General features: G+C 32.5%; 1 long non-coding RNA gene across 1 annotated transcript; it reads right to left on the bottom strand.

Annotated features, from left to right (window-relative positions):
- Window positions 1–8,736: 8,736 nt before the first annotated feature.
- Window positions 8,737–9,863, bottom strand: LOC134230700 (uncharacterized). The gene is made up of 2 exons (XR_009984404.1): window positions 9,734–9,863; window positions 8,737–9,340 (listed from the first exon to the last, which is right to left on the bottom strand). It is a non-coding gene; the product is annotated as an uncharacterized LOC134230700 (long non-coding RNA).
- Window positions 9,864–12,347: the final 2,484 nt, after the last annotated feature.

Here is a 12,347-nt window from a genome sequence, read left to right on the forward strand (position 1 = left end):
AACTATGTAAAATTTTTTATCGTGATACATTGCTGCAATACAAAATATAATATTGCAATATATCGCGATGTGATTTTTCAGTCGTGATACCCAGCACTAATATTTAGGTTACGATGTGTAGATGTGCATATTACCAGGAAATATTTTTTGGGGAATTTCGGCACTTTTCAACCTAGATTTTTGGCCATACCTTGAATATAGAGATAAACAGTTTGTCAGCACAACTCCTCATAAACAGCTGCACAATATTTGGCCAAACTTTGCACATATTTAGAACACAATGTGAAGATGTGCATATAACCAGGAAATTCTGATTCCTTTATTTTTTCCGGGATTTAGGCACTTTTCAACTTAGATTTTTGGCCATACCTTGAATATTATATGAGATGTACAGTTTGTCAGCATAACTCCTCTTTAACTGTTGCACAGAATTTGGTCAAACTTTGCAAAGATTTAGTACACAGTGTATAGATATGCATATTACCAGGAAATTCCCATTCCTTTATTTTTTCTGGGAATTTTGGCACTTTTCAACTTAGATTTTTGGCCATATGTTGAATATAGAGATGAACAGTTTGTCAGCGCAACTTCTCATAAACCGCTGCACAGAATTTTGTCAAACTTTGCAGAGATTTAGGACACAATAATGCAATATGTAGATGTGCATATTACCAGCAAATTCTGATTCCTTTATCATGCCCTCCTTCGAAGAAGGGAGGGCATATATTGCTGTGCTGTTGTCTGTCGGTTTACTTAGTTTCCATTCATTTTCTTCACAACCGTTGCACGTACTGAAATAAACTCGTTTAGTATGAACATGGATATAGCGAATTCACGGATATAGCGAAGTTTTTCTGGGTCCCCGGCGAAATTCTTAACAAATCTTTGTAAACTTTTACGGTTAAAATGAACTCTGATATAACGAATTTACGGATATAGCGAACTGATTTTGAGTCCCGTTGAGGTTAAATATAATGAAATTTACATCTTTTATAACGAACTTTCAAAGATTATATAAAAATTGATAAATTGAACTAACTTTATTTCCTTTTAGCATTTGTATATAAAATTCAATTCATGAGAAAACCTTAGGTATCGAAGATACGTTTTGTAATATTTGCTTTACTAACATAGTTGGTAGTAATACTTGAAGGAAAACATGCAAAGTGTGAATTCGCTATGATGGTTATACGAATTCATTAGACGAATATAACAAATTACGGATACAGCGAATTAAATTCACAGGTATAACCGAGTTTTACTGTAGTTAGATACTAAGGGATATTTCTAATTAAAGAGCACGTTAAGCATCACCTAAATCAGCATGGATTTGAAACAACTGAATATTTTTATATACTTATGGATACCCTAAATCTGGAAAAGTCGTACTGATCCTTCTTTGAGTTCCATTTATGTAAATTAAGGGGAAAGGATATTTAAATTGACACTTGAACAGTCTGATGGTGGATCATAGTCGGGCGTGTTTGCAGAATGTAACTTCTTGTGCCAAATCTGTGTTTTAAAAAATTGAATGAAGTTGTGTAGTTGCCTGTAGCCATAAGGATCAAACTCATAGTTGCCAACTCACCCGATTTCGTCGGGTCACACCCGATTTTTCAACCCATAACCTGATTATTTTTTATGACCCGGTGGGTCATGCTTTTCACCGGATTTTTGCCGACCAACCCGAAAATCTCCCGATTTCCGGATTTGGTTCGTAAATTAGGTTGCACTTTTAACTTCCAGTCACAACCCAAGCTTAGATCTATGTAAACAATGCTGATGGATTAATTATCAGTGCAGGTGTAAACAATTAACTGGGTGCTGTTTTGACAAATCATTGTTTGAAGTCAAATTAAATGGCTTCCGATAGAACTAGATCGTTATCAGGGCCAGCAGGAACAAATTGAACCAAACACATGTCTCTGATTGAACCAAGAAAAAGAAAAACAATATTTATGTACATATCAAGGAATCTTGGAAAAAACTTTCATTTTAGATAAAATAAAGTGATCGAAGACAGTGTAGGCCTAACTTCACATTTAATATATACATATTGCAGTAGTTAATTAAGAGAGAGGAAAAATAACTTCAAAACTAAAATTGGTATACTTTCAAATTTAGCAGAAACTGAAAGGGCTTTTAAAAAAAAATGCACACTTACTTCAGGTCAATACTGAAATATGAAACCTTCAATTCTCTTTTTTAACATGTAAATTTAATCAAATTATGTATGATTTTTTTTGTCATTCTAAATTAAAGCCTTTTTCAATAAAAGAATTCTCAATACACAAATACTTTGTATATATATAATTATGTATAAAATTTAATCATGGTAAATATGTCGTGAATGTCGTTAAGTGTTATGACCAGATTTTTTACTTTCCAAATCTGGTCATGACCAGATTTTTACATGCTGGAGGTTGGCAAGTATGATCAAACTAAGAAATTGGTACTCATGCATTTAAAAAATAAATACAATAATATAATATTTTCATTGAATTTGAAAGTAAAAAGGAGTGTTTAGGTGGCTTTCAATACCTTTTTCATTGTTTTGCTTAAATGTTAAAAATGTTTGAGACTTCTATGAATGACACTAAACTCTCTTTTCCCTCCCGTGTTCTTAAAAACAAATACATACAAACATCTCTAAGCGGCATGTCTTTGACTTAAGGTAGGTCGCGGGTTTACTGCTTAAAAATTTTTACGAGAAAACATATCCTGAAAATTTGATATAATGTTCCTTAGAATTTGCAGCGTATTATGTGCAATTTTTATCAAATTTGCCTACAGTACAGCTCACGAGTTTTCCGCATAAAACACGGGGCACCGTGGACCGAGAACCCACGCTTTAGCGTGGGCCTTGAAAATAGTCGGCACCTTTGAAGTAGCGGTTTCAGCGCTCCGTGTAGCACGGTGTGTCCACGGTGCACCACGGTGTGTCCACAGAGTGTTGCGGTGTGTCTCCACCGTGTCGCACGGAGTTTATGACCAAGAAATCTTACTATTTTTTAAACTCACGAACATGTGTTACAAATTATAGTTTTATTTTAATATCCGATGTCAGCTAGCTTTGCGTGGTTTTTTTTTTCCCTTGACGTCATTCCATTTTCCTCGCCTTAAAGTAATAAATAAATCGCCTAGCAGTGTCAAGACTGAATAATCCTATTTTTGCAACTCATTTTCAGATGCTTTTAATGCATCCAAAGTATGTTTTCGTGACAGGAAATCGCTTCAAACTTGAACGCACACAGCCAACTGGTCAGGTAACATGCCTTAGGCTGTTTATGGATTATAGTGAAGTCTGAGTCTATTAAATAAATATATTACGTGAACACATCATTGTATTGCATTGATTATGCAAAAGGTGGTCTATAATAAAGTAGTTTAAATCAAGATCATTTTATATTCGATGATAAAAGTTAAAAAAAAAAAAGTTAAAACAAATGTTAATTTTTTCTGTTTTATCTTTGTTTCTGTTTTTTTTATGTGTATGTAAGGGTGTGTGTGTGTGTGAGTGTAAAACCACTCTGTTGGTAGATTATTTTTTTCAAATTAATTTTTTTTGATACCTCCCCCCTAATTACTTCTGAAATATAAAAACACAAATCTGGAAAATATCCATACCCAAAACCAATAATAATTCTTGCGTATGTAATTCCTAGAATCACATATTTAATCTCTTACACTGTTACTGTCCGCATTATTCTTTTGAAATAATGTACATCTTTTAGCTGATTCTCGAATCTGGATTTTCTGGAACCCCACCTGAAAGTGTTATTTTAATTCAATATATGTAAAACTATGACCTTTTATATAATCATCATTTGTCTAATGCATACTCCTGAAACAAAACTTTGATAGAAATTAATATCAATGTTCTTTCCAATTAGAGTATCGGTAGACGTTCACATGGATCTAGTTTCTTTTCAAATTAAAATGGGGGGGGGAGGTACGTGCGAATTAAATGTAGAACGATGAACACGTCCTTATTTATTTTACTTAAGTAGAACACACAATTTATACTGTCGTGTTTAGTTTGTACTCATTTTTATCTGTTTAGGAAAAAAAATTAATAAATTTAATTAAAGTAAACATAATAAATTAACTTAATAAATCGACATTTCATAGCTTTGTTCGGTATTGAAACCAGTATCATGATTTTACAGTAACACTGTGCTTCTTACTCGTCAAAAATTATTCAAGTCGTTTAGCTGGTATCCAGCCGAATTACATAATCATTCAACATACAATCGTAAACTTGGTGAAGCACCTGTGTTTAAAAGAAATTGTCTGAGGCGATCCGAGTGTGTACGGTAGGGGGTAAAGAGGACAATAGGTGTCACTGCAGCATTACACAGAAGACCATTCGCCGGATTTCACTGGAAGTTAGTTACGCAACATTACGGCGACAGGTAGACTCTTCTTCAAGACAGACTGAATTTGAGAAATTCAACACCAACACATCCGTAATATGCAATCTACAAACCTTCAACTTCTTCTTACATTAAATAAATATATTTTTTTAATATACCGACGTAAGAAAAAAATAACTATTAATGAAAAAAGAAGATTGATGTAAAAACCAACCGGGGAAAGGCACAAATTGTTTAAAGATGTAAGCAAAAATAAGTATGAGAAGGGATACATTACATCCAAAGTTTTGTAAAAATTACTGATTCCTTATATTTTTTGTCAAGTCGTGATAGTGTGTGTGTGGTGGGACAGTTGAGTGAGGAACTTGTTTGATTATCAAATCAAGTAAAAAATATTCATAGTTTATTTCCTCAACTTTTTATCAATAATTAAGAATAAAAATCAAACAAAATTTATATGCAGAATATTATGACAGTAAAAAAAAAAACAGCTGGAGTTTAAATATATTTTAAACTTTGCCTTGGTCGATATTGATTTTTTGGAGAGAGAGAGAGAGAGAAGAGAGAAAAAGAAAGAGAGGAGTGAGCGAAAGAGAGAGATGAATGGTTACTCAACACGGAAGATAATGGGCACCTACAGTTAGCGAATAATCTTACTCTTATGAAAAGGAAAGATGTTAATGAAACATAAATCAAATTAATAATGATTACGGGTATAAATTGATCAAATGGACAAAGAAATTTGCATCATTCACAAAACTTGCACATTTTTATAAAATTCATATTTAAGTACCGGTGTACTATATACTTTTTCGTGTAACGTGTGTGTAAGGGGGGGGGGGGTTATACATGTATGCTAGAGGGTTCGGAATAAATATTTTTGAGCACTGGTTCGACTGACTAATGACTTCCAATTTCACTACTTCGTAAAATAGTTTACCAGACAAGTCCACCCTCTACCTTTTTATTACGTTAACATCATAACACCCCCTACGCCTACCTCCTTTAATGAGATGAAATTTAATTTCAGCACATAAAATTAAATTAATTCCAATTCACCGATAGCTACAGGAGGAAATTGGAAGTTATGAAACATGTTATATTTTTGTTAAAATTGAATCATGATTAAAAAAATACTTTAAAATTAAGTTCAAAAACTAATAAATAGTGATCCAACCCCCTCGGCAAATTGAATGTGAATTTAGGAGAGAGAGAGAGAGAAGAAAAATATTGGAGAAAAATGGTGCTACTGCTAATATTAGTCTTACCGCTGACCTAGTAAATATAAATATTTTACTTAAGATTACTATAATTGCTATAGTGCATGAATTTTTATTACTAGTCTGATAATTATTTATTAGTCTCGGACTTACAGATATCGAGTACTTATGAACCCTGCGTCATCGATCAACCAACCATTCATTTAGATATAATATTTTAAGTGACAAAATTAACAAGGCATAGTACAAGTTTAGATATTGAGCACGCACTGTTCAATAGGGGAACTCCAGTATGAGCAAATGAAACCGGAAATATTAAACAGGGGTAACAGGGGTAGCGGACAGTATATAGGGAACTTATATATAGTGAGCTAGCTTTTCTGGTGATGCGGTAGAGTCTCCCTCTATTTCAGGTATTTCAGGCAAGTTAAGCAACGGCAAGCCTGTTTAACCCTTGGTTGGGTGACAGCTTCACGTAACATTAATTATATGACTTGTACAGATATGATTAATTAATTTTAATTCTTTAATTGAACCGGGATAGATATATTCAACACATAAATTTAAACTTGATTTACGCATAGTTAATTTCAATTCATATTCTGAATTATTTTAAAGATAATACTAATATTTAGATTAAAAAAGTAATTGCTAGGGATTTTTTTTTTCAAGCATTAAAATAAGACTGTTTTTAAATACAAATTATAACACATAGTCATTTTCACACCACTGCAACCTCCCCGAGAGCGAGAACAATAGGGACAGTAATTATCAAAAAAGTACATTTCCAAACATGAAAATTCTGCTTTTATTTCTGAAAGGGGGGGGGGGGGGCTAAACCAACGAAGCAATATTCAATGTCTCTTCTAAGTATATATTTGGGAAAAAAGTGGGGGGACCCCCCCCCCCCCCCCCCCCCCCCCCCGGTTCCGACGCCTATTTCATATTTTAATAATCGACAAAAAAAAAAAAAAAACTTGCAACTAATGCATGGTCAAACACTGATTCACAACCAACGAATACTCAGTGAGATATTTTAGTAGTAATGTTTTAATATTTTCCTGCGTAAGGTGTTTATTAAATACATGTATACAGCATAGGTGTCGGGACCTGGGGCTAAGAGTGGGAAGGTCATGGCCAAGAGGAAATAACAGTATTCCTTTTGTGGTCTTAGATTTTTTGCGTTTATTCCTTGTTTATGTGGACTTTTTGTATGTAGATTATGATTATTTACTTCAATGTATTTTTCACATTACTTTTTGGGGAAAACTGCGTAAAATTTGATAATTCCATCGCGACCAAGTAGCAAAGCAGCGTGGCATGTGCATCTACACTCGTCGGACTTCTATAGCATAATACATTTATTTAATATTTGTTAAGATGGGTTGTATAGGGAGTAACGTTGATGAACGGGATATATGGTGGACAATGCCTTTCTACAAGAAGTGTTCAGATCCATGACCGATATATATACCTCAGTTGATTGACAGGTGGAGCACGTGGATGTAAATTAAGAAATTGGAAATTTAATTGTTTCGGGTTTTCAAGGTTAATTTTCACGATTTTGTTATCTGTTCAGAAATCCAGTTTTTACCGGTGAAGTAGTGTTCTACAGAAATCATTTAATAAATCTTGTTAAATTACACGTAAAATCGAACAAAATATGTAAATCGAATTTTCTTGATAGTGATAAATTAATAGTGAAGAATTACAAGTACGTTTAATTACATTAAAAAAATTTACCGGCAGACCGTGTATGTTCTTATCTGTAAATAAGCATTATTTTTTCACAATTCAAAAAGAATTGTTTCTACATATCTTGAACTAAGTATCGAAAATACAATCTGTTTATAATCTAAATATTTTTTAAGTTGCTGCAGCATGTATCGTTTACTCATTATTTGGTTTTTTTATGAATGAAAAGCAGTACATGTTGATGTCAATTCGACAACCATTGTGTTTTTATTACACACAGGCCAAAGACACTCGTTTTAAAAAGGTCATTATAAATCTCTACATATTGAAAGAGTTATTGCCACGATAAAATTATTTGAGAAAATTATTTTGAGAACTCTGAAGATTTAATAGCGTTTTCATATTTCAGGCAAACGGACTACTATTTAATCTTGAAAAAAAAAATAGGAAACTAAAGGTTTGTTTCATTAAATAGACTTAAAAGCAGAATTGCAACATCGTTACCTATTCCTTCATCTAAAATTTACATACATGTTTTAACTTCTAAACATTAAAAGCGATATATTTCTAACTTTCTTTAATTGACACGGTGTAACACGGGCACCGACACGGTGCAACACGGAGGGTATAATGGACGAGCTTCCTGGACACGGAGGGACACGGTGGACTTCTTGTATATTGAGAATATACACACACCGTGGCACACCGTGTACACGGTGTAACACAGAGCATTTCACGCGGTGTTTCTTCCACCGGGCGTTGCGGAAAACTCGTGAGCTGTACTGTATGTAGTTTTAATGCTATATTACTGTAAACGCAGTATTGTTGTTAATACTTCTTTTACGCTTTACTATTGAAATGTGTGGAAAAATGACATTTTTAAGCCGATTTGTGAAAATAGTTTCTTTTAAAAAGGTTGGATAACTTTTTAAAGACGTAGAAGAATTAGTCAGGAATTTCAAAATGTCAAGATGAGCTGGTAAAATCAAAACTATTAATATGAAAAAATCAATATTTCTTCTCTCTAGATTTTTTGCTAAATAATTTCAGTTTTCTTTTATACTGCTAAAAACCCCTGCGAGACGATCATGAATAATTCATGAATTTCCTTGAATTTTTCATGAATTTTATTCATGAAATGTTCATGAAATGTTCATGAAGATCCTATGAACTTATTATTGGACATTTTCAAATCATGAATTTTTATTCATGAAAGAAAATTGATGAATATTCATGAATATTTTTTTTCATGAATAATTCATGAAGAGTCATATTCATGAAGATTCATCATTTCAAGAATGTCCAATAATAAGTTCATTGCATCTTCATGAACTATTCATGAATAATTTGATGAATTTTTTCAGGAATGTTCATGAATGAATAAAATTCATGAACCATTAGCATTCATGAATATTCTTGCTTATTTGTAAACAAAAAATACAATATTATTATTCATGTTTATTCATGAAAATGCATGAAGTCATGCTAAAAAAGTAACAGTAGATGATTTATAATACAGCATCTTGAAAGATGTCACAGAAATGTTGTTTGTTTTCCAACCATGGCAACAAAATCTTTGTTAAAAAACTTAAAATAGACAATTCTGACACATTAAACCATAGTAAATGAGAAATGTAGTTCATTCCTGGTAAAAGTATAAAAAATTTCAATTCAAATGCAACTCTTTGCAGAATGTTTAACCTTACTTGGTCAAAAGGAGAGGGGGATCCTAATCCTCAGCATGTTTCAAATTGTGTTTTAATGCCAGAAATTGAACAGTTTTTAATTCCAGTCTAGGAGAAAAGTTTGTTCAGCACCAGGGTAACAGTTTTCAGTGCTTTCAAGCAGTTTGAGCAGAGATGGTCAATTCAAAAATCCTTATTGTCTCTCCATGTGGAATTTCCAGAATTTCATCATTTGGATCCTTTGATTGAATATCATTCATATTTTCATTTCTTTTTTTCTTTCTTTTTCAAGAGCTCAGATTTTTGTGCAGCCAGAGTTTCTTGTCTTCTGCTCATCAACATTTGTGAACTGCTTCTCTTTTTCCTTCAAAAAGAAAGATTTTCTGAAAGTACTTATGATTGTAAAACATAAGACTTTTATGTATTTTCTTGCATTTTAGTTTCATTTAATTTTGCATCAGAGACACTTCCAAATTAAAACATTCTGAGTGGAATTTAAGCCTATTTTCTTGGACCGCCATTTTGTAGATCAATCAGGCCTATGAATGTTTTGAGTCTCAGTCTATAATTAATGTATGTTATATGGTTGGATCCAAACTCAAAGCAAAGTTAGACAAAAATTGCATTTAAAAAAGAGACATATTAATTTATCATAATGTGCTTTAATCATGTTAATTAGTTGTTATTTTACAAATAGACAGTAACATTTACAGACAGATTTCTGACTCAGTGATTGCCTCCATTTTTTGTCACTCACCAGTTATGAAGTAGATCGATCCTATATATAGTCTTCCTTCTTCATATTCTGTTATTTTCTTAAAAAGTTGACAAAGATCAGTGACTGTACTGTTTATTGGACACACCTTGTGAGAGGGTGAAAAACTACAAATTACAATAGCATAATAAGAATTTGACAAAATATCAAAATCATAAGCAATCATACAAAATTAAATGCGTAACTTTAACATGTGAGCTGAACTGGCCTATGCTTATCGCATGCTGGAAATGCGCGGTTTTATCACAGGGACTTGCTCCTGGCGTGTAAAAAATATTTATGGAAAAAAAAAACGATATACTATAAAACTACACAAGGGAGGACGCCATTTTGGACCCCTTCCTCACTTCAACCTCTGTTTTCTAGGGATGTCAACGAATATTCGAATATTCGAATATTCATTCGATGAGTTGATATTCGAATACAAATTTGTGATTCGAATATTCGGTTTTTAAGTATACAGGCATTTAATAGAAAGAAAATTCTGACAAGTTTTATTTGAAATTAATAAAGTTTTTACCGTTGAAATAAATAAGATTTAATTAAAAAAAATTAACAGACACTCCTGTTGAATTACTATAAAAGTGTGAATAGTGTAATTATTAGAATAAATTATTCTTTGATCATTTAATCAGTGGTATAACAGTACCGACTACTTACAATCAGTATGTATTGTTGTAAGGACACAGTTTTACAGAAAACACATGGATACCTTGTTGATGTATATATCATTAAAAATAATTATCGGGAATTAATTCACGAGAAGTAATTGATTTTAATTTTTCTTCAGTAGATAATCGTTTAGAGTAGTATAAATTTGAAGGAGTAAGTAGTGTAGACTTTGATAAGACAATGAATTAATCTGAAACATACTAAAAAAGCTTTTGAATTTTCAAAAACAATTTTTCATTACATTTTAGATGAATATACTTCATATAGTCTGTAAAATTATAAAAGTATAATTACTTTGCATTTACAAAACTCTACGTGAAATTTTATTTCAAAATAATGACAAAAAACATATACTGGTTGACAGGAGAGTTAAAATATATACTTATGTATTAATTTTATCGAATATTCGAATATATTCGAATACTTCTATCGAATATTCGAATATCAATTATTGACAATTTTGACATCCCTACTGTTTTCGTTATATTTTGCCGTATTTTACTGACTCGCCGCCTGGGATCTGTTAAGAAATAATTCTTCTAAAACCTTATGCTTAAATTTCCCCCTTGGAGCCTCTGCAATACACATTTCTGACTGAAAATAATCCAAACGCGCTCGTTAGGACTTGGTATGGACAGAAAGCGAAAGCACATTCGAAGTCAACCGAGGATTGCCGAATGACATAATTCCGTATTCGAATATAAAGAGGTTACTTTCGCTTTCTGTCCATACCAACTGTCCTAACGAGCGCGTTTGGATTATTTTTAGTCAGAAATGTGTATTGCAGAGGCTCCAAGGGGGAAATTTAAGCATAAGGTTTTAGAAGAATTATTTCTTAACAGATCCCAGGCGGCGAGTCAGTAAAATACGGCAAAATATAACAAAAACAGAGGTTGAAGCGAGGAAGGGGTCCAAAATGGCGTCCTCCCTTGTGTAGTTTTATAGTATATCGTTTTGTTTTTTTTATATAAATATTTTTTACACGCCAGGAGCAAGTCCCTGTGGTTTTACAAAACATTGTAGTTGCAGAATTTAAACATGGTAAAATATATTGCAAAATACTGTTAGATACAGATGATCAAGTTAGATATAAATTCAAGTAAAACAATATAAAACTTACTCCTTAGGGAGGCCAACATCACCAAACTTAACAGCCAAAACGCCAGACAAACCGCATGGCTACCATAATTAGTATAAACAGAATATTGAACCCGATTGAAATAAAATTATGCAATACGAAAACGGCACAGTGATTATGCAAATAATAGATCACAAATACTGATTCTTCCACTCTACAAATTCCCACTTCCAACGTCTCGCGCGTTTTCAAGTTTGCGCCTATTCAAAAATGTACGGTAGAGCTAAGAAATACGTTAGTTTCGAATTTCCAAGATTTCTGTTTAAAAAAATTACAAACACTATCTGAATAATTTTTCACTGAAAATACAATTTTTTTTATATCAAAATAAGTTTTATCAATGAAGAATTCGAATTTTTTACGTCATAAATTATACATGTATTGAATTTCAGTTTCGTATAGCAAGTATGGCGGCCCCCTATGACATGATAATAACAATCTCTCGCCCTCAGACAGAATGTTCTGAGCTGTGAAGACGCATAGGAGAATTAAAACTACAAAATATGAATGTAGATTATGTCATAGATACTTTACAACCATGCAGTCTAGCTGTGCTCTATCATTTACGCACGAAGCAAGGGAAACTTTTGACATTTTAACTGCACCAAAATTGAAAGGTATATAGCGTTTCGATCCAGGAATAATACGGTACAGTACAGACAAGTGATATAATTTTTTAGTTGTTAATAAATATATAAAACGTTTTTTACGAAGCTCACAAAGTTCATTTTCCAGAATGTTTCATTTTCCAACAACTTGTTTAAACTTTGATGTTAGAGAAAATTC

The sequence above is a fragment of the Saccostrea cucullata genome, unplaced genomic scaffold (assembly GCF_032062105.1).
Source record: "Saccostrea cucullata isolate Sc308-1 unplaced genomic scaffold, CSIRO_AGI_Scuc_v1 ctg4541, whole genome shotgun sequence".
Lineage (NCBI taxonomy): Eukaryota > Metazoa > Mollusca > Bivalvia > Ostreida > Ostreidae > Saccostrea > Saccostrea cuccullata.